The sequence below is a fragment of the Mirounga leonina genome, unplaced genomic scaffold (genome assembly GCF_011800145.1).
Source record: "Mirounga leonina isolate KUSES-001 unplaced genomic scaffold, KU_Mleo_1.0 Mir_447, whole genome shotgun sequence".
Lineage (NCBI taxonomy): Eukaryota > Metazoa > Chordata > Mammalia > Carnivora > Phocidae > Mirounga > Mirounga leonina.
The window spans coordinates 6821086-6844228 of NW_023270757.1; the positions used below are offsets into that span (position 1 = coordinate 6821086).

At 40.0% G+C, this 23143-nt stretch overlaps 1 long non-coding RNA gene and 1 pseudogene across 1 annotated transcript in view; both read left to right on the forward strand.

Moving 5' to 3' along the window:
• Nucleotides 1-10391, forward strand: part of LOC117999066 — a 23554-nt gene extending 13163 nt beyond the window's left edge. Inside the window, exon 3 of the long non-coding RNA XR_004676200.1 lies at nucleotides 9754-10391. This is a non-coding gene — a long non-coding RNA (uncharacterized LOC117999066). The remainder of the gene's footprint in view (nucleotides 1-9753) is intronic.
• On the forward strand, nucleotides 99-5262 carry LOC117999065 (annotated as a pseudogene).
• Nucleotides 10392-23143: the final 12752 nt, after the last annotated feature.

Genomic DNA, 23143 nt, shown 5'->3' on the forward strand with positions numbered 1-23143 from the left:
ACATTGCTGCTATAAACATCGGGGTGCACGTACCCCTTCGGATCCCTACTTTTGTATCTTTGGGGTAAATACCCAGTAGTGCAATTGCTGGATCATATGGTAGCTCTATTTTCAACTTTTTGAGGAACCTCCATACAGTTTTCCAGAGTTAGCCTTGGATTTTCAAAAGTATTTACTAACACTTCACTTCTTGAATGAAAAGTCTCTAAATTTAGCAAACTTTGGTTTTGTTGATATCCTTTCCATTTAGTTGTCAAATACCTTTTGCTTCGTATTGGGACCAAATTCAGCCCTGAATTGGCTATTGGAGTTTTAGATTTAAATATAAAGTATATATATCATCATGCAATACATCAGGCAATCAATCTTGCTACTATAGATGAGGAAGATCATTCTTAAACTTGGCATGACTATGTTCAAATATACAAGTTGAATTCAAACATACAGGGGTTGGGGAGTAGGATGTAAACCACACATATTGCTTCAGTCATTTCCAATACACCTGGCTTGGGGGAAAAGAGAGATTAACCAGTCAATTGCTAAAATCTCTCTTTTGTCTATGTATATTTCCTTACAGCATGTCAGATGAATCATGACTATTTGTAAACTAGCCCTTAGGGAAAGCTCCAATTTAATATACTGGAGATGGTTTTAATAACAAGTGAAGTCATTTCTCATTTCTTAGAAATAAGGCATCAAGAAAAATCTCTAACAGGTCATGTTGATATAGCCAAAACAGTTATTCAAAACAAGGCCGTGTATAAATGGGTTAAGAATTTCACCCAAATTCTGTTGCCATAACCATTCCTCTGGTGAGTCTTTGCAGAGATTTTAGGAGCATATTTAACTAATCATTATAATTAGATGAGAAAAAGAAATTAGACACAAGAGAAATGGGAAGGAGAAGGTAGAATTATCACTATTTGCAAGTAATATGATTATACACTTGAAAAGTCCAAGAGAACCAACTGGAAAACTATTCAACAACAAAAAGTTATCAATTCTCCTTAAGTTAATGGATATATTTAGCACAATACCAATTACAATACCAACATTCTTCAATTAGACAACCTGATTTTATGAAAGATTTACCTTAAAAATGTTTAAAATAGCCAGAAAACCTCTGAAAATGAACAGTGAGGGAAAACCAGGCCTATCAATTTTAAAACAGATAGTCGAAGTAACTAAATCGTGGGGGCATATACACAGACAAACCGATGTAATGGAATAGAAAGTTCAAGAATACTGAGGGAATTTAACATGTGAACAAGGTAACATGTCCAGTCAATAGGTAAATGACAGTCTCTTCGTAAATAATGCTGAGACAACTGGATAACCATTGTTTCCCATAATATGCACCATAGTAAATTACAAATAGCTCAAATATTTAATTGCAAAAAGTTATAAAAGTGATAAAATGACAACAGATAAAGGCTTTCATATGTATGACTCAAAATCCAAAACAAGTGAAAGTTTGATATAGTAGGCTGAGTGAATATTAAAAACTTTTCATGGCCCCAGGCACCACCAACAGAGATTCTAAAGGAAGGAATAAAGAGAAAGTCTGTCTTCAGGCCCATCTACCACTCATCTAGTTCCACACATATCCCTCCCCTCACCTTCAGGAAACCATTTGTATTACTTTCCTATGTGTCCTACCAGAGCCTTCCTTGATTGAAAATGCAAGAAAATACAAATATGGGCATGTATATATATATATATATATCTTATTTTATATAAAAAATATATTCTATATTCACTATTTTGTACCTTGCTGTTTTTATTCCAGAATATACCTTAGTAATCTGTCTGAATCTGTACATAGCATTTCCTCATTCTTTTTGCAAATATCTGATATTCTATTGCAGGGATATGCCATTATTAATTTAGTAAGTACCTCCTTGTTGGAATTTCAGGTTGTTTTCATTAATTTTTCTCATAAATATATTAGAAATGCAACTGACTATTTAAAACAGTATCTTGACACAGCTCTTAGACATATAACATTCTCATTCAGAAAACAGGCTTTGCAAGAGGTGTTATAAAAATCCTGAAGGCATATCATAATTAAGCCACTGAAGACATTGTTGATAAGATATAATAGTTCCCCCCAAAAGAATCTTACAAGCAAATTTACTATAATGTGACAGGCAGTGTTAAGAGACTATCTCATATAAAGTGAATATGAAATTATAATCATTATAATGATCAAATTACTGTAATTAGTACATGGAGCAGAGAATTTATCTGTGCCAATTCCATATACTAAAATAGTTTAGGCAATAGTTATCTTATCAGTCACAATCTTTCCCAGAGAGGAAATAATGACAACTCTATAACATTCTATTTTCAACTTCGGGGCACAGAACTTGTTAAATGTTATTTTTATTTTAAAATGATGGTAGCAGAGATAGGATTGTGACATAACGTATTGTAATGGATTCATTTACTCATTTTGGCAAATCCACCTATTAATTATCTCAACCTCATTCTACCAATAGGGTTAACCTGATTACTCACCAGAAATAAGAATCAATATTTCATGTGTGTATTTCCCAAATTTTTGTCCAAATATTCTCGAAGATGTAAAAGGATTGCATGGTATGCTAAAAAAATAGATGAGATTTTGGTCACCTCTGGCTCAGAAATCTAGCAGTTACAAGAAATGTTATCCTCCTAAAGGATTCTTGATGAAACATCATGGTGGTAATAATTCATTGTAATTTGTTCTGTCTCTGACTTCTGGTTTTGAGGCTTATAGAGAGATACCAGTCCTGAAAGGCATCTGGGAAATAGGAGAGCTGTCTGGTTGGTGTCTTGTTTTAAATTTTCACAGCTACCAAGAAGGCCCTTGTCCTATATTTTCATATGGCATCTCACACAGGTGTATACTGTTTTTAACAGTGGTTACTCATCCTTTGGAAGTTTAACGCTGCGTCCCTGTGGATTTGCTTATAACCACTTCTCATCTTCCAAAGCATGAGACACCATAGCCTATTTTGTGTTTAATTGATTCAACATTAATGCTGCTGTGACAATTTCACAATTCCTTGACACTGATAAATTAAATTATGAAAGGCTCTGTGACATCTAGAGAATGTGTTTCCAAAAACATACTTGGTAATAATCCGGCTTGAACAATGGATGACAGTACATTTATGGCCAGAGGAGAATGGTTCATTGGCTCTCCAGAAAAAGTATTTCAGTAAGTATTTGGCTGTCACTCTCAAGTGTGGAATTGCTAGGAAGTCACATGGAGGACAACGCTTCCCAGGCTCAAGCTGATGCCCACAGCTGTATTGTATGAGCACTGAAAGATCTAAATGCATTTCTTTTTGACCATCTTCTCACTCTAAAACCAGTCAAATTTTAGGAAGGCGAATTTATTCATGATCTTTTAACCATTTTTGTGAGTGCTAAATTGGCATCATATGTCAAGTTTTATCAGAATAATAAAGACTTCATTGATCCAGTTGGTCTATTACACGCACAGAATATGGCAAAAATGAGACTGCTTACTTTTATGGGAATGGCAGTGGAAAATAAAGAAATTTCTTTTGACACACTGCAGCAAGAACTTCAGATTGGAGCCGATGATGTTGAAGTATTTGTTACTGATGCAGTAAGAACTAAAATGGTCTTGCTGTCAGTCATAGTACCCAGCGGACATTTGGAAAACAGCAATGGTAACAACTGTATGACACATTTAATGCCTGGGAACAAAATTTGAACAAAGTGAAAAATAGCCCTGTGAGTCTTTCTGAATTTTTACACTATGTATAAAATTTTGTTCTTCTTTGAGAAAATCTAAATCATAGCAAAACATTATAAACTGAAGAAAAAAAAAAAGAACTGAGCAGGAAGATTCAGGTGGTCAGAACTCAGTGGGAAGAAACTGAGCCTTGGTCTGGTCAAAATGAAAAAGGACTATTCTTTATTTTAAATAATATGTGTACATGCATAATGGAGATGCCGTCTTGAAACTGGTGAGTTGTTCAATATTCAGTGCTAAAACGATTTCAAATGATAACTAACATATTATATGGAATTGCACAGATAGCAGTGATCAAATCCTGTGTAATTTCTCTAGAACAAGAAAGAATGAACTGAATGACAAAAAAAAAAAAAAAAAACCAATCACAAGAGATCAAGGTGGAAAGAACAAAGTCTCTGAGGGCAGGCTGAGCTCAGCTACAATCCTGGCTATGGGATTCTGGACCAGTTTCTTTCCACCTCCTGTGGTTCCCCATCTGTAAAATGAGGATACTGGAAACTCCTTCAGGGAAGTTGGTATGAGGATTAAGCAAGGTCATAGCCAAGCACAAGACTGGCACTTAACATTTTTTTGTTTCATCTTTTCTTTCCCTTTCTTTTATTTTCCATAAACACAGAAAATCAGCAGCAGCATCCATTTGTTCCTGGCCTATATGGCTTATACTGATGTATGATAATAAGTGACCTGATTAAATTTCTAACCTCTAACCTTATGGAGAGCCAAATCACTTCTAAATCATTCCTCATAATTTTATATGTATTTTTTATTATCATGATACCAAAGATGCCTGAGAAAGCAAATTCCACAATAATTATCAGCTAGATACAGTATTTCATTTCCTCCTCATCATTAATATTTTCAGTGTTGTAAGACAGAAATCCTTTTGCCTTCACTTAATCACATTTTTCCTCTTATCATCAATATAGATGTTAGTCAATCGATCCTCAAACCACATAATCTTTTTCTATTTCTTCTGCAACAAAGTTCAAATGGGAACAATACAGGTTACCTCATTCATTCAAACAGAGGGCATGAGAGTAGTTGTGGGAGATTTCAGGTACTTACTCGATAGGCATCTAGTTTAAGAAGTATGTGGACTCAATTCAACATAGATTCAATAAGGAATTAAAGTGAAAATCTAGTAATAGGAATAGTAGTTTTAGTATTTTTGTGAATTTGGATGTGTAAGACTATTTTTAATGATATGAAAACCATATATTTTCAACTATATTAGCTACTGTGGAAAAGCATTGGAAACAGACAAAAAAAAAATTAGCTTGATTCAAAACTAGAAAAAGTATACTGGGGTATACAAGGAGCCCATGAAGATTCTTTAGCAGGGAGAACAAATGACCAGGACCTTGCTTTCAGGAGATGATTCTGGAAAAGGGCCTAAAATTCCTTAGGTCAGGCTGAACCTGATGCATTACAAGCTGCAGCCAAAATATCAGAGATTAGAATCAATCTAAAATTAATTTTTTTAAGATTTTATTTATTTATTTATTTTAGAGAGAGAGAGAGCGAGCAAGCATGTGAGCCAGGGAGGGGCAGAGGCAGAGGGGAGAGAATCTCAAGCAGACTCCGCACTGAGCTCAGAGCCCGACACAGAGCTCCATCTCATGACCCTGAGATCATGACCTGAGCCGAAACCAAGAGTAGGACGCTTAACCAACTGAGCCACCCAGGCACCCCTAAAATTAATTTTTTAATGTTGAAATTATAGTTTGATCAAAAGGTGGATTGATATATCCTAAAAAGGCAAAATTCTCATATATGTGATGGAAGGAAGTGTGGAAAGTAGTCCATTCTTATCTGGGTTCCTCCCCTTATAGTTTAGCTTCCTCTCCTCTCTTCTCTTTGTCCCTCCCCTAATCTCCTCTCTTTCTCGTAAAACTGTTTATTTAAAATATCATTCGAAGGGCGCCTGAGTGGCTCTGTCGTTAAGCATCTGCCTTCAGCTCAGGTCATGATCCTGGGGTCCTGGCATCGAGCCCCACATCAGGCTCCCTGCTGGGCGGAGAGCCTACTTCTCCCTCTCCCTCTGCCCCTCTTCCCTGCCCGTGCTCTCTCTCTCTCTCACTCTCTCCCTCTCAAATAAATAAATAAAATCTTTAAAAATTAATAAATAAAATATCATTCCAATTGCTGTTGCAGAGATTTTGAGAACGTGGAGAAATCAGAGGCTACGGGCTGCTGTTTGAGGAGTGCCTGTTCGTTGGTCCGACTCCAAGTCCACCAAACTTAGCAACACTCAGAGGCATTGCAGCCTCACTGGGGGAGATAGTACTTTTGCGGGGGTGCTGGAATGCAGACATCACCTGATGTCTGGGAAGGGAAGTAAAGAACCTCATTTTCAACAACACTGTTTTCAGAGACAAATGTGAGCATCACACTCAGGGAAGGACTCTGAAAGCTAATCAGTTCAATGCATTTTACAGATGAGAAAAATCAAAGCTCAGAGAAGGGAAATGATTTTCCCCACTCCCACTTTGCTGGCTGGAGCAGAACGAGGAGAGAACCCAGGAGTCCTGGTTCCTGAATTAGGGTGTATTTCCCTTCACATACCTTCTACTCATACTCTACACACAGTCACCTCCTGTCCCCTCTCAACCACTCTCCCCTGCCTATGCTGTCCTCCCCCCATCTCTTTGCTGAAATAGAAATTTAAGAACGTTACCCCAGAACCTCCAATTATTAATTGTAGAAGTTGCTCACCGCCCTGTATATTCTATCTTTCCTAACAAGTGAAGCCGACTCAAGTAGAACATACACAAATGGTGTTGTCTTAACATTTTACAATCACCTCCCATCTTGTGCTCCATAATGTGTGGTGAGGAAAAGTTACACTGGAGTGGAATGTACCATTACTTCGCATTTTCATATGTATACGTGCTTTCTCATTGCCCAGTTCAGCCCTGCGTTGGGATAAAAATAGTATCACGATCACAGCAACAAATAATCTTCCTATGACTCTTCCTCAACTCACAGTTTTAGGACTTCGGTTCTTTTTTAAACATCTTCCCCGCTCCCGGGTACTTCTGGAATTCTCCAAAGAGTGCATATATGCCGATGTGTAGAGCTGACATTTCCCACATCCCCTCACTGAGCTCATGCTGGAGAAGTTGTCACTTAGCCACTGTGAGTCCATCTCAAAGCCTCTGATTTCTGCAGCTGACCTGTACTGAAGCTTCTTGGGCTCCTGGATCCAACTGCTGAGGCCACCTACAGTCACCAGACACTCCTTGCTGTCGCTGAGCTCTATGACAGACACCACGCTGCCTTTGGAGCCTTTCAGACAATTCTCCTGTGATGTGTTGCCCTTGGATTAAAATTGTCTGCTTCTAATTTCTCTTCCTTTGTTTACTAGAAAGGTTTTCATGGGTCCTTATGAGACTGAGATTTCTGACAGACGTATCCCCCAACTCCATTAAGATATCATGCTCCATAGCCATAAGATATGATGGAATCCAAAGCACACAAAGATGTTTGGGTCAAAAATGTAAAGGACCAGTGAGGGTTGAAATGTAGCCCACACTCTACTCGCAAACTATGCAACCAGGGCTATGTCTGGTGAGAGAGTATCTTTTTCTCATTTACAAATGGGCTGTGGCCCTGCCTGAATCCTTATATGGAGCCTTCAAAGAGGAATCCCTGCTATATGGAGAACAGGGACCATAACTCATATTTCTTCTGGGTAGACCTCATCATATGGCCCAGCAGCGGGCATAGAAACTGTAAGTACTTGCTAGATAAGATCTGTGAGGTGGCAGGTAGTTCACCTAGGGAAAATCTCGGGCCTTGGCAGTCTTGAAAAAATAATATGAAGGCAAGGAGGGTTAAGGACTTTCTAAAGGGCCAAACGCTGGCTTTCTCTCAACTTCTAAAGTTAAACTCAGTTAAACCCCTTGACATTTCTTTCCTGTTCATCTATTGGATCACCGAAATGGTGGTGTGCTCAGGACCATATTCTGGTCTCAGACAACCTTCCTACTCTATGCATTGAATGTTCCTGGTCCGGTACCATACAATGCCCTACTCCTCCTTTCTTAGCATCTAATACTTTCACAAAATAAGGAACGTTTTCCTGAATTTGATGTGTCATTTTAGTATCATTGCAATTGTTGCTATGAAGACTTTGAGATGTGAAGTGGTCTAATGCCCCCCCCCCCCAACTTAACGAAGGCCAGATTTCAGAACACCGAGTGGCCTGGCTTCTATCTTCTTTCTTCCTGTGGGGTTATGCTAGCTAACCATGAGGACTGCCAGAATTGTATCTTCAGTTGTTGTTTGATTCCGAACAGTATCTTACTGTGTGTAGTCCACTAACCTTCACTTTCATCTTCTTGCTTTTTGCAAATCTATACTCCCCCCAAAAGTTTCTCAGCGTATCGTTAAAGTTCACCGATTCAGCACTTGCCCTTTACAAAAGTCTTGGAACCCACATACAAAGATTAAACCCTGCTGCATAAAAAGTCCGACAATCCAGCCAAGGAGCTGGAGTGGTTCTCACCCTTCACACTCGCCACACCCCATCAGCCCACAATAAATCCCCTCCTGACATAAAAGTCCCTCTCCCCCACTCACCCGAGAGTAAATCCCCTATTGGCAGGAAGCCAGAATGAACAGATGTGGCTGCCCCCACTTCCTGGGGTGGGGTCAGGCTACATCAGCTTTGATCAGCCAAAAGGAGGAATTTCCAGTGTCACGGGCCCTCTGCCGAGAATGCCCCAGGGCCGACTCCAAGAAGTAAAGGGTCCAGGGATTAAAAAACAAGTAGGAGCATCCCAACTGGGCAGAGTAGCACAAAAGACTTGTGCATCCAGAGAGGTGATGACATGATCACTCCCATTTCTTGCACAGTAGTGTGAACGCAAGCAAATCCACCTTTCACGGCTAGAAGCTCCTTCTGACGAAAGGCAATGCCTTAGTGGTGTTGAGTTTAGTCCTCCCTATTATTCGATCATTCTTGCTAGTAAACTAAACCCACAAGAACGAATATTAACCCTTATGCAACTCAAAGATGTGTTATAGTAATGTTGATTAGTGTTTGCATTGGACCAAACCTGAAATAGCTCCGTGCACCACTCAGCTGACTCATAAAGCACCATGACTGGTTTCACCTGTGAATTTCCATTGGAACCATGTATCACCACCTCCAGATGAGCCACTGAAGTTGGACATATCTGAGAGCCTTGTTTGGAACTGTGGTCATACCACGAGAGCCTTAAAAGGTATTGCAACATCCCTCACTGAAATTGAGGGAAATTTCCATGGTGAAATAAGAGAAAGTGTCTTGCTCAGTCAGTTGACTCTTACTATTCACGGCCACTCAGGGAAACTATCCATCAGTGAATATTGTTTGCGATCTAGTCCTAGTAGGAACCCACATGACACTTTGTTTGGAGATTTTGTTAGTCAAAGTAGGCTAAGCATCATCCCAAATAATACTAAATCTCAACCACTAAGGTCCATGGCTCCCACACTTCCCTGTCCTATGCAGGTTGGGAAAGGATGGGGTGGGGAGAGAAGGGGCTCTGTTCCAAGCAGGAACCAGGTTCCTTTCCCTCCAGTGGCTCTGCCACCAGGCTTTGGAGTCCTATACTGCAGCCATGCATCGGGACAGCATGTGAGGGAAGACAGAGAACAGGGCGAACGCACCAAGACTTGTATGAGCTCAGCTTGGAGGTAGTTGGTATGCCTCACTCTCCTCACCCATATTCCTTAGGAGCTGCAAGGGAGGCCAGGAAATGTAGTCAAGTTCTACATTTGCTCAGCAAAGAACAAAAAAATGTAGGTTAACAGTTGCTATGGAGTTAAAGCATGTTGTGGGTCAAAGTTTTGGGTAAGAGTTCGTGCAATGAAAGAGGGGACGTTTTTGTTCTTGAGAAAAGGGTCTGCCTCTTCCAGTTTAGAAAACACAATGTATAGCCTGTTCTGGATAATTTGGTCTTCTAACCTTGATCTTTCCAAACTTTCAGATGGGGGAAGATGCAGCTAGAAGAAAGACAAAGCGATCGTGGACACACACACGTCCTGTGACTGTGTCTGAAGTGTGAACAAGAAAGCCTGCATTTCGCTTCACACACTTAGGTCTCCCTGACAGCTGAAGACCTTTGCAGGCAAAGTCAACTTTTTCTAGCATCACATTGTTTTTTATATATTTTTTTTAAATGAAGTCTTAGGGCACCTGGGTGGTTCAGTCAGTTAAGTGTCCAACTCTTGATCTTAGTTCCGGTCTTGATCCCAGGGTCATGAGTTCAAGCCCCATGATGGGCTCCATGCTGGGCATGGAGCCTGCTTTAAAAAAATGAAGTCTTGTTCAGTTGTTTATAACTATTATATTTGATTTAAAATGCAAGAGGTTTAGGGGATTATGGAGGATGGCGATAGGTGCATAGTGGGATTAAGCTTTTTTATTTTAATTTTGAAAAGTACTACTGTCTTGAATGATTATAAGTTTGCAAAGTATGCAAGAAAACTCATAATAACGAATGCCAGGGTGCTCTGAATCAGGTTGGGATGTCACTCGTACAGGGCAGGTACAGTGTGTGAGAAAAGGAATGAGGAAAAGGAGATTAAAAAGTGTTGCTCTTGGGCGCCTGGGTGGCTCAGTTGGTTAAGCGACTGCCTTCGGCTCAGGTCATGATCCTGGAGTCCCGGGATCGAGTCCCACATCGGGCTCCCTGCTCGGCAGGGAGTCTGCTTCTCCCTCTGACCCTCCCCCCTCTCATGCTCTCTGTCTCTCATTCTCTCTCTCTCAAATAAATAAATAAAATCTTTAAAAAAAAAAAAAAGTGTTGCTCTTCCTTCCCCTTCTATTTTCCTTCCCTTTCCCTCCCTTCTCCAAGGCACAGGCCAGGAGGCCAGTCAAGGAGCAAGACTGTGGCAGGGATGAGCAGAGATGGTGGCTGAAGAAAGGGCCAAGGGGGCAGGAGGACTGGTCACACGGAGCAAATGAGCAAATTCAGCAGAGTTCAATAACTGAGGATAACGGGTGCCAAACTGCTCACTTCAGGAGAAAATGTTACACACAGAGACAGGAGAAAGAAAGGAAAGAAGCCCAAGGTGCTGAGCTGAAACTGGAGGTAGCAGTGTGAACTCATGGTAGATGAGAATATGATCAAAGATCTACTCATTACAACCATCAAGGACATGAAAAACAAGGAGACTCAGGGCGTGTACCAGATTGAAGTTATCAGAAAATGCATGATAATTAAATGCAAAAGTATTCTGGATAAGATCCTGGGACAGAAAGGAAAATGAGCTATTATGGGGTCAGCTGCTGAAATTTGAACGGGCCCATGGGCGGAGGGCAGTGCTATATCAATGTCGATTTCTTGATTTTGAGTGTCATATGCTGGTGATTTAGGAGAGTGTTCTTGTTTGGGAAACACATTCTAGAGTGTTGCACGGGGTAGCATCTTACAGTGTGCCTTCACAAAGTTCAAGAGCAAAGCTAATGATAATGGGCACGTAAGTGAGTGAGTGTGGAAATGTGATAGCAATTTGACATTTGGGGAATATGGGTGAAGAGTTTACAGAGGTTTTCTGTATTCTGGCAAATTTTTGTAAGTCTGAAATCTTTTCAAAAGAAATAACTAACAAAAAAAAAGAACCTTCTCCATTTAAAATAAAGTGTCTCTGGATGTCAAATTGGATACACTTTGACATTTTTTAGTAACACCAATAAAAATTTAAATTGCTTTTCATTATTTCTGTGGCCAAACCACATTTTCTTATGAAATTCCATCTCAAGAGTGGACTTGGGGAACCCAAAGTTTCATTCAGGTTATAATATCTAACTTTTATTAAGTGCAAACTAAACTTTTTTCTTAGTGATAATATCTAAGTTTTATTAAACACATAAACATTCGTCACCCATATTATTTCATTATATAACCTAACAATAACTCTAGGGTTTAAGTACTGCTATTGTCTTCCTCCTTTCCTAGATAAATTATCAGGATTAGATTTGGCTGCATATTATAGGAAAGATCAAAATGACAGTAACTTACACAAATTTGAAGTTCATTTGTTTCCTAGCTAGACGAAGTTTAAGTGGTGGTGTGCAGAACTTCTCATGGGCTTCTTTCTTTCTGCATCCCGCTTTCTGCCTTGCAATCTTCCATATGTGACTTCTGTTCCAAAAACCCACTTAGGTGGCTTCCTAAGGTGGCTGCCCAAGCTTCGGCCTCACATTTGCGTTTCCAGGCAACAGGAAGGAAATAAAGCAAAAATCAAAGGCACTCATCTCTTTCCCTTCAGTTAGCCTTGCCCCAGAACCCCAAACATCATTTCTATCGTGGCTCACATTGCCCGATGCCCACACTCAGCTGCCTAGGAGGCTGGCGAAGGCCATGTTTTTGCTGGGCGCAACGCTCTGAATTCTGCCTATGAAAAGTTCTGTCAGAAGTGGGACACAGCCAGGAGAGTCTACCAAAGAGAATAAGGATTTATCCAAGGTCACCCGGCTAGTAAACTGAGGAGCCTTGGTTGTCTAAGTCCAGAGCTTGGGCAGTCAACATGATGAGACACCACTCAATGCTGTGGGAGCTAGCTCCCTCGGTCCAGCAGCAGTGGTCTCTGCATGGTCAGCGGCAGTTGCTGAATTGACACTGGCCCTCAATATGGCTTCAAGGTCACAGAGGACATCAAAACCAAACATCAGGGGGCACCTGGGTGCCTCGGTCGTTGGGCGTCAACCTTCGGCTCGGGTCATGGTCCCAGGGTCCTGGGATCGAGCCCTGCATCGGGCTCCCTGCTTGATGGGAAACCTGCTTCTCCCTCTCCCACTCCCCCTGCTTGTGTTCCTGCTCTCATTGTCTCTCTGTCAAGTAAGTAAATAAAATCTTAAAAAAAAAAAAAATCACCACAGGAGCCAAAATTAGGAAAAAATTATGAGCACCATGCAGTGGTTGAGAGAACCATATACCTGAGTACACATGGGACGTTCTCAGTAATAATCGGTCAGGAGACCCGCACCCCACCCCGGGGTAGGAAGTGGGGAGCAGGATGGTGTGGCTGTTGTGGTCTCTGCTCTTCCCTGGTGTCCCGGGGAGTGATCTGGGATACATGGGCAATCTGTAGATGGAGTGGAAAACTTCAGAATATTTTCTCAGAGTCTGGGGCCTAAAGGGGGCTCTAGAGGTGGGTGGAAATTATTTGGACTCATTCTTCCTTCTTACCTTCTTCCTGCGTATACCTGAAAGCTTTTCCCAAAGCTACAATATTCTCGCTTCCCATGGAATAAGTAAAAAACATCTGTACCTACTCCTGGCCTTCTCCAGGAAGTAAAGTTCTTTAAAGTCTCTTTCAAAATCCTCCCAAAGCATTTGAGGGCGTCTCTATGGGAGGCCACCAGATGCTAGCTGCCTACAACTAGTCACCAAGCCTCATGCTAACAGTGAAGGGCCTGCCTGCAGCTCCAATCTGCGCATCTCCTCGCCTCCAAGGAAACAGGAGAGAGCCGACAAGTTGCCAGTAAAATGGCAACGGATGGTTTTTACGGCTCAAGCTTGCGGGCCAAGCAGTTCTGACACATGCTTTATTCACTGTCTGTATAAGCTCCACTTTCATACTGAAATCTTCCCAAGCCAGAGGAGGAAGAAATAAAGTCTCCCCAAATAGTCCAAAGCAAAATTGCTTTTGGCTATTTCCAAACCTAAAAGAAGCAGCCAAACGAATTTCAATCAAATCTTTTTGAAAGCACAACAACAGCAACGACAACAAATTTCCCCTGAGTGTAGGGTTGCGAAGGTCAAGGTCTAACCCGATGTAAACAAAAATGTCTCAGTAGAGCGGAGTTAGAGGTTAAATAAATGTTTCTAACAACAGGGATTTAAAACGGAACCATTAAAAATAGATTTCGCTGCCTGTGTAAAAAGAAAAGAAGGCAATGACTATCTTTAATCTTTTTCTGAGTTCCGAGTGAGAAACACAGGTTCATAAACACATTCTGGAAACAAAAGAAGAAGAAAGAGATTTAGGACTGGAAATATGAATGGAAACATCTGGGTAACAAGGAAGGAAAATACTCCATCTCAAGTGCATTACAGCCAAGTAATTTTGGTAGGGTAATAAAGTCTTTAAATTTTATTTTTAAAACGTAATCATCTTTTCCCAAGTCCTATATGGCCATTGACGAAAAACAGTATAACCAAAAAACAAAAATTACTGCTAAATCCCAATACCCATTAAAAGTTCATTGTTATTAATATTTTGGAGTATTTGTTTCTTTTCCGTGCGCGTTCACATCTATATTTGTAACTTCCTCCAATGAGCTTTGGGCACTGCGGAAGTCAGCTTTATCCTGTATCACTAAATATTGTTTTAAAGGTTGGCTTTACATTGCTTCAGACCGTCTCTCCTTATATACATGCATGATTTCCTTCACAACACCTTTCCTTTCATCTGAACACATATTATTTAAAAATTTTCCCCATTATAATTAAGTCTGCAACTTACATTTTCCTACCTGAATCTTCATGTGAATCCAGATTCTTTTCTCACAATAGCTGTTTTTTTGTTTTTAAACAGTGAATTACTGGATCAAGTGTCGAGAACATATTTAGCAATTTGGAAACCTATTTTCAAATGGCATCCAGAAGAGTTGTACCCATATCGTTCTCACTGGTAGAGTGAGTGCCCCTGTTTCTCCATCTTCACAGATATCCATGTGCATATATAAATTGACCTCTATTTTAATAAGTGAGATGTTTTTATTTCCCTGATTTCTGATAGAGTATAACACTGGTCACATATTCAGTATATTAAAGTTTCTTTTGTGGTCCCTTGTGTCTTCATGTTCTTTGACTACTCTCTCACAGCCCATTTATATTTTTCTCGTTAATTTATTAGAACTCATGTACGCAAAGTGGCAAATATTTGTGTCAGTTTTTCATTTGCCTAATTATTTTGTCAACAATTATGTTGTTGTTGCCACTGTTACACAGAATGCTGAAGTGTTTATGTAGTCGAATCTATAAATTGTTTTCATTAGTTCGCCTGTTTATGAAGACCTACCCTATGCCCGACTAGGTAAATGTCCCATTTCGTTCAGTTGTGTCTCTTCAATTTAAATTACACTAAAGCTGAAAAAAATTATTACACAGACTAGCTTAGGGAGTTTTTTGCGATAATACGGTGCACTCAGTGGGGACCTGGCCAAGCAGAATAACCAGCACGTCCCAGGCTTCTGTAAACAGAGGGGATTTCTGACGCTATAATACAGGAACTAGAATGGAGGAAAAGATTTATGAACAGTGAAGGAAACTGTCCCTGTCAGTTGAAAGTCAGAATGGTCTTTATGACTGTTACCATAGCCAGCCCGTGAGATCTGCGAAACAAAGCATTTTCACATAGCAAGCAACTGCAGTAGGCATTAGAAGAAAGTCAGCCTCGCACACATGTGCAAAGCCCAGTAGAAACAATTAGAGCTGTGTACAAAAAGTTCTTGAGGCAACTATATTTAAAGGCTGAGCTTTGATTAACTGCTTTTAAGCAGTCAGAGGATCGGCTTCTAGAAGTCCTGATGGAAGAACATGGCATTTGGATCGGAGTGGTTGACCCACAACAAGATAAACAGAAAACAAAGAAGGACACAAACACCAGAGGAAGATTTTTTTTTTTCTTAATAGAAGACCAAAGAAGAGAGTGCTTTTCAGCCACGTATTTGCTAGCAATGTTCCCAATTCCCTGTATATTGTCTTCGTGTTGCCATTTCAGCCTGATTTGTGAAAATTTTGCTCAAGTTTAAACTTTATACCATAGTGTGGGTTCATCCTCAAATCTTTTTTTTCTGTTGTTTTACAATAACTGTAGTTCAAAGATCTCATTCAAGTATTCAAGGCAGGATTCCAAGGTGCATGGTCTCGTGTGACAACTGTCACCTGGATCTGGGTGCCCAGAGCAGAAGCACTTGGTAAAGAGGTCTCTCAGGGACGTGCAGAGGCAAAGCCACCATCTGGGAGTGCCTCCCCTGCACGGCAGTAGGTCAGGAGTCAGCTGGGCTGGGTGATAAGGCGAAGCACTTGTTCTGTGAAGAGAGTACTGTCAGAGGAAGTTATCAAGATAGCGTTAAGTGATGCACTGTATGGTGTTATTAAACGTGTAAGCATAGGTATCAGAACTGGCTTCAGATAAAGCCCTCCCACTTCTAGCTGCTAAAACCTATGCAAGCTATTTAATTTCTCTGAGGCTCCGATTCCCAATCTGTAAAATAAAGTTAATGTTCTCAATATCACCCACTTGAAGTGAGGATTAAATGAGATAATGTATATTCGGCACTTAATCTTCCAGCCACATAACCACAATTATTTATTGGCTCAATAAATGGGGACTGTTCCTGTCATTATTAATAAGAAATGAGGAAAATTAATCATGTGTTCCCAGAATAGTCCCTACATAAAAATTCAAGTGAAATGATCATAACCTAATATCTGCCTATGAAATATAATTGATTCAGATCCCATCAAATAGCATTGTTATTGAAATTCTAAAAAAAAAATTCATGTAAAAATTAAAGCTCTAATACAACATGGCATTACCAAATTAGGGAGAAAATGAAAATACAGTCCATACTGCAAGTCATTAGCAACCTCATTTAAAGCTGGGTTGTTCATAAGGTTGGTAGTAACCTATCATGATACAGCAAAACCAAATATAGATTCACTGTTCAATATTTTCGACTCCTTACCACGTCCTGGGCATTATGCTAACCATTCTCATTTAAATGATCTCATTTAACCTTAATACAACCATGGGATGAGCACTAATGATCACATTTTACAGAAAAGGAAAGCGAATCTACTAAGGATTTAAGAAAAGTGTGTGAAATCAAACAGCAAGTAAATAGTTAAGGTGTAGTTTCCACCCAGGTCTTCTCATTTCAAGCTTGATACTCTGACCATGAAGCAAACAGAAATTAATCTGTTTGTAAACTGTCCAAATTCACCAATGGCTTCCCTTGTAAATGTAACCGGAAAAAGGAATACATATAACCATACCCATCCAATCAGAAACTAAGAAAATAATTTCAAAGCTTTGGCTGAGGCTTTATACAGCATGAACAGGAGCCATTAAGAAGTGTTTGGAATTTTTAGTTTGTTTTTTTGTTTTGTGTTTGCAGGAGACTTGGGGAGCTGGAAGCATCAAAAGAAAGGAATGCATTATAATTATATAGTGACCTGCAGATTAGAGGACAAGTCAAAAAATTCTCTGTAAGGATTAAGATTGAAACATCTGAAAATTCATGTTGGTCTTTGGGGAAAATGGGAGTTTGACCCAAGAGTTCCTGTTGGACATTTAGAAGAATAAAAGACACATCTCGAAACTTCACTGGTAGAAAGATACCTAAGAGGCTTGGTCTTAGGGTTTGGGGCACAGCCACTTTGGCCTATTCCTTAGGACCTCGGGAAGGCAAAGCCCACTGGGTGCTTAACCCATGTGGGGAAATGTGCCATGGAAGGAATGAGACTGATGGGGGCCTAGACCAAGACTGTGTGTGGAGATGGGAGCTTCCCTAAGCTAGATAAAGAAATCATAGACAGAAAGATTTCGATGCACCCAGGAGAGAATGCCAACAGACTGCAAAGGCTTTGAACTGTGTAAGTTCTGGTTCTTGCACTATGAGGATAATCATATGTCATGTATTGTTTTAAATACCATCACTCATGTTATACCATCTAAAATAATTTTGTGGAGTGGTAAGAGAAGGCAGGGATGTGACCAGAAGGGTGAAGGATCTACCCACCCATGTTCACATACTTTTCCTGAGGTCTATAGCGAGCAGCAATGCTCCCGGGGGAGGCCTGTCCTAGCGTCCCTCAGCTGAGGCAGGACACAGGGAGAACATCGAAGTCTAGTAGAAATCAGACAAACTCCTTTTCCCCAAATATTTTTCCGAGACAGGTCACCGTTTCAGGGGAAGGGTAAATTGAGAACTGATTTATACTTAAAAGAAAACTGAGTATGACTGACCACAAATAATTCTACCTCCTTCTAAATACGTGAATGCCATCCACCAATCCAGCACCCTTGAGTTTTTGCAGTAGTTACTGTCAGTGGGAAATAAAGTTCATTTTCCAAACTGCAAACTAAAAGGAGCAGTTTAAAGTTGGATCCTGGTTTTCCTGAACTATAGTGTTTTTCTCCATCATAAAAGACAACAAAGTTGACCTTCTGGTTACTCCCACTGAACCTAAAGGGCCATCTAAGGGAAAACAGGATGTGGCTAAGAACAATGACACCTCTGCAAACCACAAACAGAGCCAGGAGATGAATAAAGCCCTGGTGTTTTTCAGAAAAGTCTGAAGAAAAGCATGGATTCAAAAGGAGAACAATGATTGTGAAAATAACTATTGTTGATTTTGCCCGCAAACCAAAATTTCCACCTTCCTTCTCTTGCTAGTCTGTTTTTATGTGAATATAATGCCTAGAAACGATCTGTGCATCAGATGCCCTCTTAAAGCCCACTGTGTGGTTTTTAATGTCCATTGTCATTATTGTGATCTTTTAAATAACAAGTTTGTTCAATTATTCTCAACAGGAATCCCTAGTCATATCAACCACAGAACATATATTTGATATATATTTATATATGTGTATATATATATATATTTCAACCAAAGCATTTAAATTCCATAAGCTACAAAGAATACCTGGGAGGCAAAGGAATTATTATCAGCTCTCCAAAAATAATTCATATTTGGTCTAAAACACTTTACAGCAAACCTTCAGATTTTCATTAAAACAGAGGTCTGTGAGTAGGAGATATTTTGCAGTTTTCACAATTGCTGTCACAACGGGGGCACCTATGAAAATGAACAAGAGAAAAGATCCACTCCAATCAATAAAGCAATAACAATGCATTAAGATATTACTCCCTAGAACACTCAGCTTGCTCCTCCTGCTACATTTCCTTTCAATGTCCTTAATCCAGGTAGAAGGATCCTTAGAATTTGAGGCAGTTGTAAAGGAAGACATAATCATTTCAACCTAATTTAGAAGAACATTAGCTCAAGAGCAAAATATTACGCACAATCTATTAAATTTACTATTTCTGCTATTCATCAATGTAACTGATCGTTACAAATAAGTACGATATAAAGGCAATAGCCAAGGCACTTAAATTAAATGAAAGAGCAAAGTGAAACTATGTCATTTTTCAGGAGTTGATTTTAAAAATTCTTTTTTACTTTCTCGCCACCCCCCATCTTTGTATCACTTGTAAAAAATAATTAGAAATGGTAAAAGTCAATATAAAGATCCAGATCCTTGTGTGTGAATAGGCTATTCATGAAAAAGTTGGCTGGCCCACTTAAGGGCCCTGAGTACAACACAGATGCTCCTGTTAACTCTGTGAGGAAAATGGGGGCAGGAATATTTCTTCTTAGATCCCTGAGACGGTTAGCCTGGTGGTCCCATAGTTTCCTAATGACATAATCTACAGCTTGTTCTCACCTTGCACTTTAAAAAGTTGTCTTAATGTTTCTAAACACAAAACTACTGAATAAGCTCCTTGAGGGCAGGAACTAAGTTTATTCATCTTCTTTTTCTCCCCCATGATTCACAAAGTGTTTGGCCCATATCTTTGTAACAGCTTAAGAGCTAACTGATGAAAGATACCACATGTGCTCAAAATTGTACTTTTAAAAATATGATCCTTGATTTTAAACTTGGCACCTTTTCCCTTATACTTCCAGCTTAACCAGCAGCATATTAAGCCAGAATGGCATCTCCCAATAATTAGTCTGATTACCCACGAACACCCTTTATTTGAATTCTGTTTTGCTATTTACCTTCTTTTATTTTATTTTTCCATCTTGGCACTTGAATACCCTGCCTGTATTTTGCTAAAATGATGTTGCTGACGTAGGTAGAAAACACTTGAAATTTATGTGTCCTGCAATTTCTTACATTTTGTTGCTGGAACACTTTGAAATCCTTCAATTTTGTACAGAAACTGTCAACATAAAGGACAAACTGGTGATTTATAGATAGAAATGTGAGTCTAAATTTCTGTGTTGCCAAGCTGCTCATTTTAAAAGCACAGTGAATTACAGGAGAAGTAAATCCACAAAACTGGAATGCTTCGCTTCATTTCTCAAAGTATAAGTGATAAGCAATGTTCCTCTTCAATGAATGATTTTTGTTTATCTCATTGATCATCTGCACTGATAAATGTCTCATCCAAGTTCCTAGTCATGTCTTTTTTTTTTTTTTTAAGAAATAATTACAGTAATCTTTTTTGGGTATTGAATATTAAATATCTGATCCTTTCTTTTGCATTTTATGGCAGCCTCTAAAATTATATGCCAATTGGTACTGCAGTTATGGTTTTGGAAACTAGTAGCTCAAAGAAAATATGAGCTTGATCCAAATTGAAATTATTTCAAAAGCTACATTATATAATAATGCTAGTGATAGAAATACCAAATACAGAGAGTCATGCCTACGTTCTTTGAAAAAAAAAATAATAAATTTAACTTAGGATAATGAACAAAAAGATCTATACTTAAAGCACTGCAGTGATAAGATAATATCCTGCCCACCCAACAATAGACTAAAGCCTGTTTCCGATCAGAAGGTAATTACACGGACCTCCAAAAAAGTAGAAACAGAAATTACTGTCTCCTTCTCAATATATCCTCTTCTACTGCTGTTACCCCTGGCTCTCTGGTCCTCCTTCAAAAAATAAATAGCAACAAAATAATAAAATCAGAAGTAGCACACATCTCTCTGTTATCCGTGGCTCAGATCCGTTCTTCTCTCTTCTGCACTGTCTTGACTTCTGTGAACCTGGGCTATCACTTTTTCAACTCATCTCTCACACTTTAGCATGCAGCTTAGCAGTAACCATTAGGTTACTTTGTTTCTTCTAAATGAATTATAAATTTTCTGATATTAACAGCTGACACCAAGTGCCTGTCCTCTATCAGCCTCTAAGCCTGAGTGTTTCGTATGTGTCAACTCTTTTTATCCTCACGCAGTTCTGTTAAGTGTCCGCATTTTAGAGATGAAAGCCAGGCTCAGAGAGGCTAAGTAACTTGTTCATACTCACCGCTAGCAAGGAGAACTAAGATTTGTGTATGATTTTAATCAAAATGCTGTACTGTCTCACAAAACATCACTACCTAGAAGCAATTTATCTCTTCCCTGAAACCTATTTCAGTGCTCTGTGGTATGAGGGAATGACCATAGCTGGGTTCAAGGTATCTAGAGCCTGATAAAGAGGAAGTGATTCATTGGATTTAATCATAGACACTTAATAAATGTGTTCCTCTGACTTAACTTTGGAAGGAAGAGCCGTCCATTGGAAAATATGCTGTCATTCTCCGGGACCCTTCAGTTGATCCAAGAAGAGCTTGGTCTGGCCAAATGGGGTGAGGGGTAGGGAGTAAGAAAGGCAAAGGGTTGTAGAGGGCAAAGATACCTAACTACAGACCAGTCATGATGTGCATGTGGTCTGCTGCCAACTCCTTGAGACAAGACGTTATAGTATCTGAATTGAGACATACTTATGGCTTAAAATGGCTGTGATCCTGCCTATTACTAGGAATGAGAAGTTATCAGTCTGTCAAAGTAGTCAATCCACAACCAGAAAAGGATTACCCTCATTAAATAAAGTGTAAGGGATAGGTCAGGGATAAAAATACAGTTTTATGTTGATCATAATCTACACAGCTAAACGTACTAGCTACTCTTATTTAAGTAAATGTTTATGGCTTTATTTTATTGTGCTTACCCCTATTGACTTCCTCTGGAATTAATGCTTTAATGGAACATGTTTAGAAAAATGCTGTTAAATTTGTAAATGAGAGAGATGTTATGAGGATAAGATGAAATAATATGCCAAGAATGAAAATTATATTTACTGAGTGCCTGCCGAGAAGGCTCTTTGTTAGGTGATTTACATGACTTGTTCTGATGTAAAACTCAAGAAAATAAAAAGCCTATAAAATAGATATTATTCCCATGTTACAGATAAGGAAACTGAGGAGGACATTTCACTCTCAAAGATGACACTGCACTCCCCACTGTATATCCTTTAATTTTCTCTTTTCAATTACTTTGGTATTGTCATCCCTGTTTTTATAGTTGACGAAATTGAGACTTCAAGAGGTTGCATATCTCATTCAACATCACAGATCAACCAAAGAGCCAGAATTCAAACCTAGTTCTAATTCCGACATCTCTATTCTTAACCGAATGATTTAAATCCTTGAAATTAATTTAGCATTAAGAATGTAAATCATTCAGTGAACATTCTTAGTGTAAAAAAGGTGTGATCTTGGCCCAGGGGCTATATAGAAAAGAATGAAAATTAGCTCTGTGGTAATATCCGGCTGCCTACTTGACATCTCTATTTATGTCTAAGTAATTTGTCCGAAGCTGGATTTTTGATATTTCCCTTCAAACCTGCTCCGCCTACAGCTTTCTTCACCTTGGTTGATGGCAAATCCATTCTTTTCCCTGCCCAGGGTGGGGAAAAATGCTGGGATCATGCCAGTTCTGGTAACGGGGAGAATTTAATATAAATAATTGTTAACTGGATATAAAGTTGTTAACTGAGTAACTGAAAAGGCAAAAAGGGGTATGAGGTAGGTAGAAAGAGTGGGGAGCAGCTACCATGGGGGGGGAGGAATAGAGGAAAGAGGTTGAAAATGTGACCACTTAGTAGCTCCGGCCTCGAAGGACAGGCGGTGACCAGCAGGTGCTGGTGTTTCGGAGCCTGGGAGATGGGCTAGTTCTGCAGGTGCTGGAGGCTGCAGGGGGCTGCCGAGGGCGGGACCGTGCTACTGGGAACAGGAAGCAAATAGGAAGCAGGAAGTCCCTTCCTCCCCCTCCACTCTAGCAGCCCCCGCTCTTACTGCCCTGCCCATTGGCAGAACCTCCCAGGGAGCGACTGACAAAGCAGACACGTGGTTTGCAAAGTCTCAGCCCCAGCATCTCAAGGCCAAGTATGAGAGGGATGAGCTTGGAATTGGGAGAGAGCTGCTCCGTGACCGGCACACCTACTGAACAAGTTACCCAGACCGTGCCTTCCGTGGCTGGGAATCCGGCCAGGGCTCACCAGTTCCTAGAGGGGAAGGCAGAGTGCTTACAGTGACCCACAGGGCCCAACGTGAACTGGATCCCAGATCTCTGACCTCACCCCCCAACTCCCCCTCTCCTCACTCTGCTCCAGCTGCTGCCCTCTGGCCTCCTTGCTCTTCCTCAGACACACTTGGCATGCTACTATCCGACAGCCTTGCTCAAGCTCTTCCCTCTACCCCTCTGGAATGTTCCTCCCCCAGCTATCTGGATGGCTAACTCTCCCACCTTCCTCCAGCCTTTGATCACATGTTACCTTTTCAAGAAGGCTTGTCC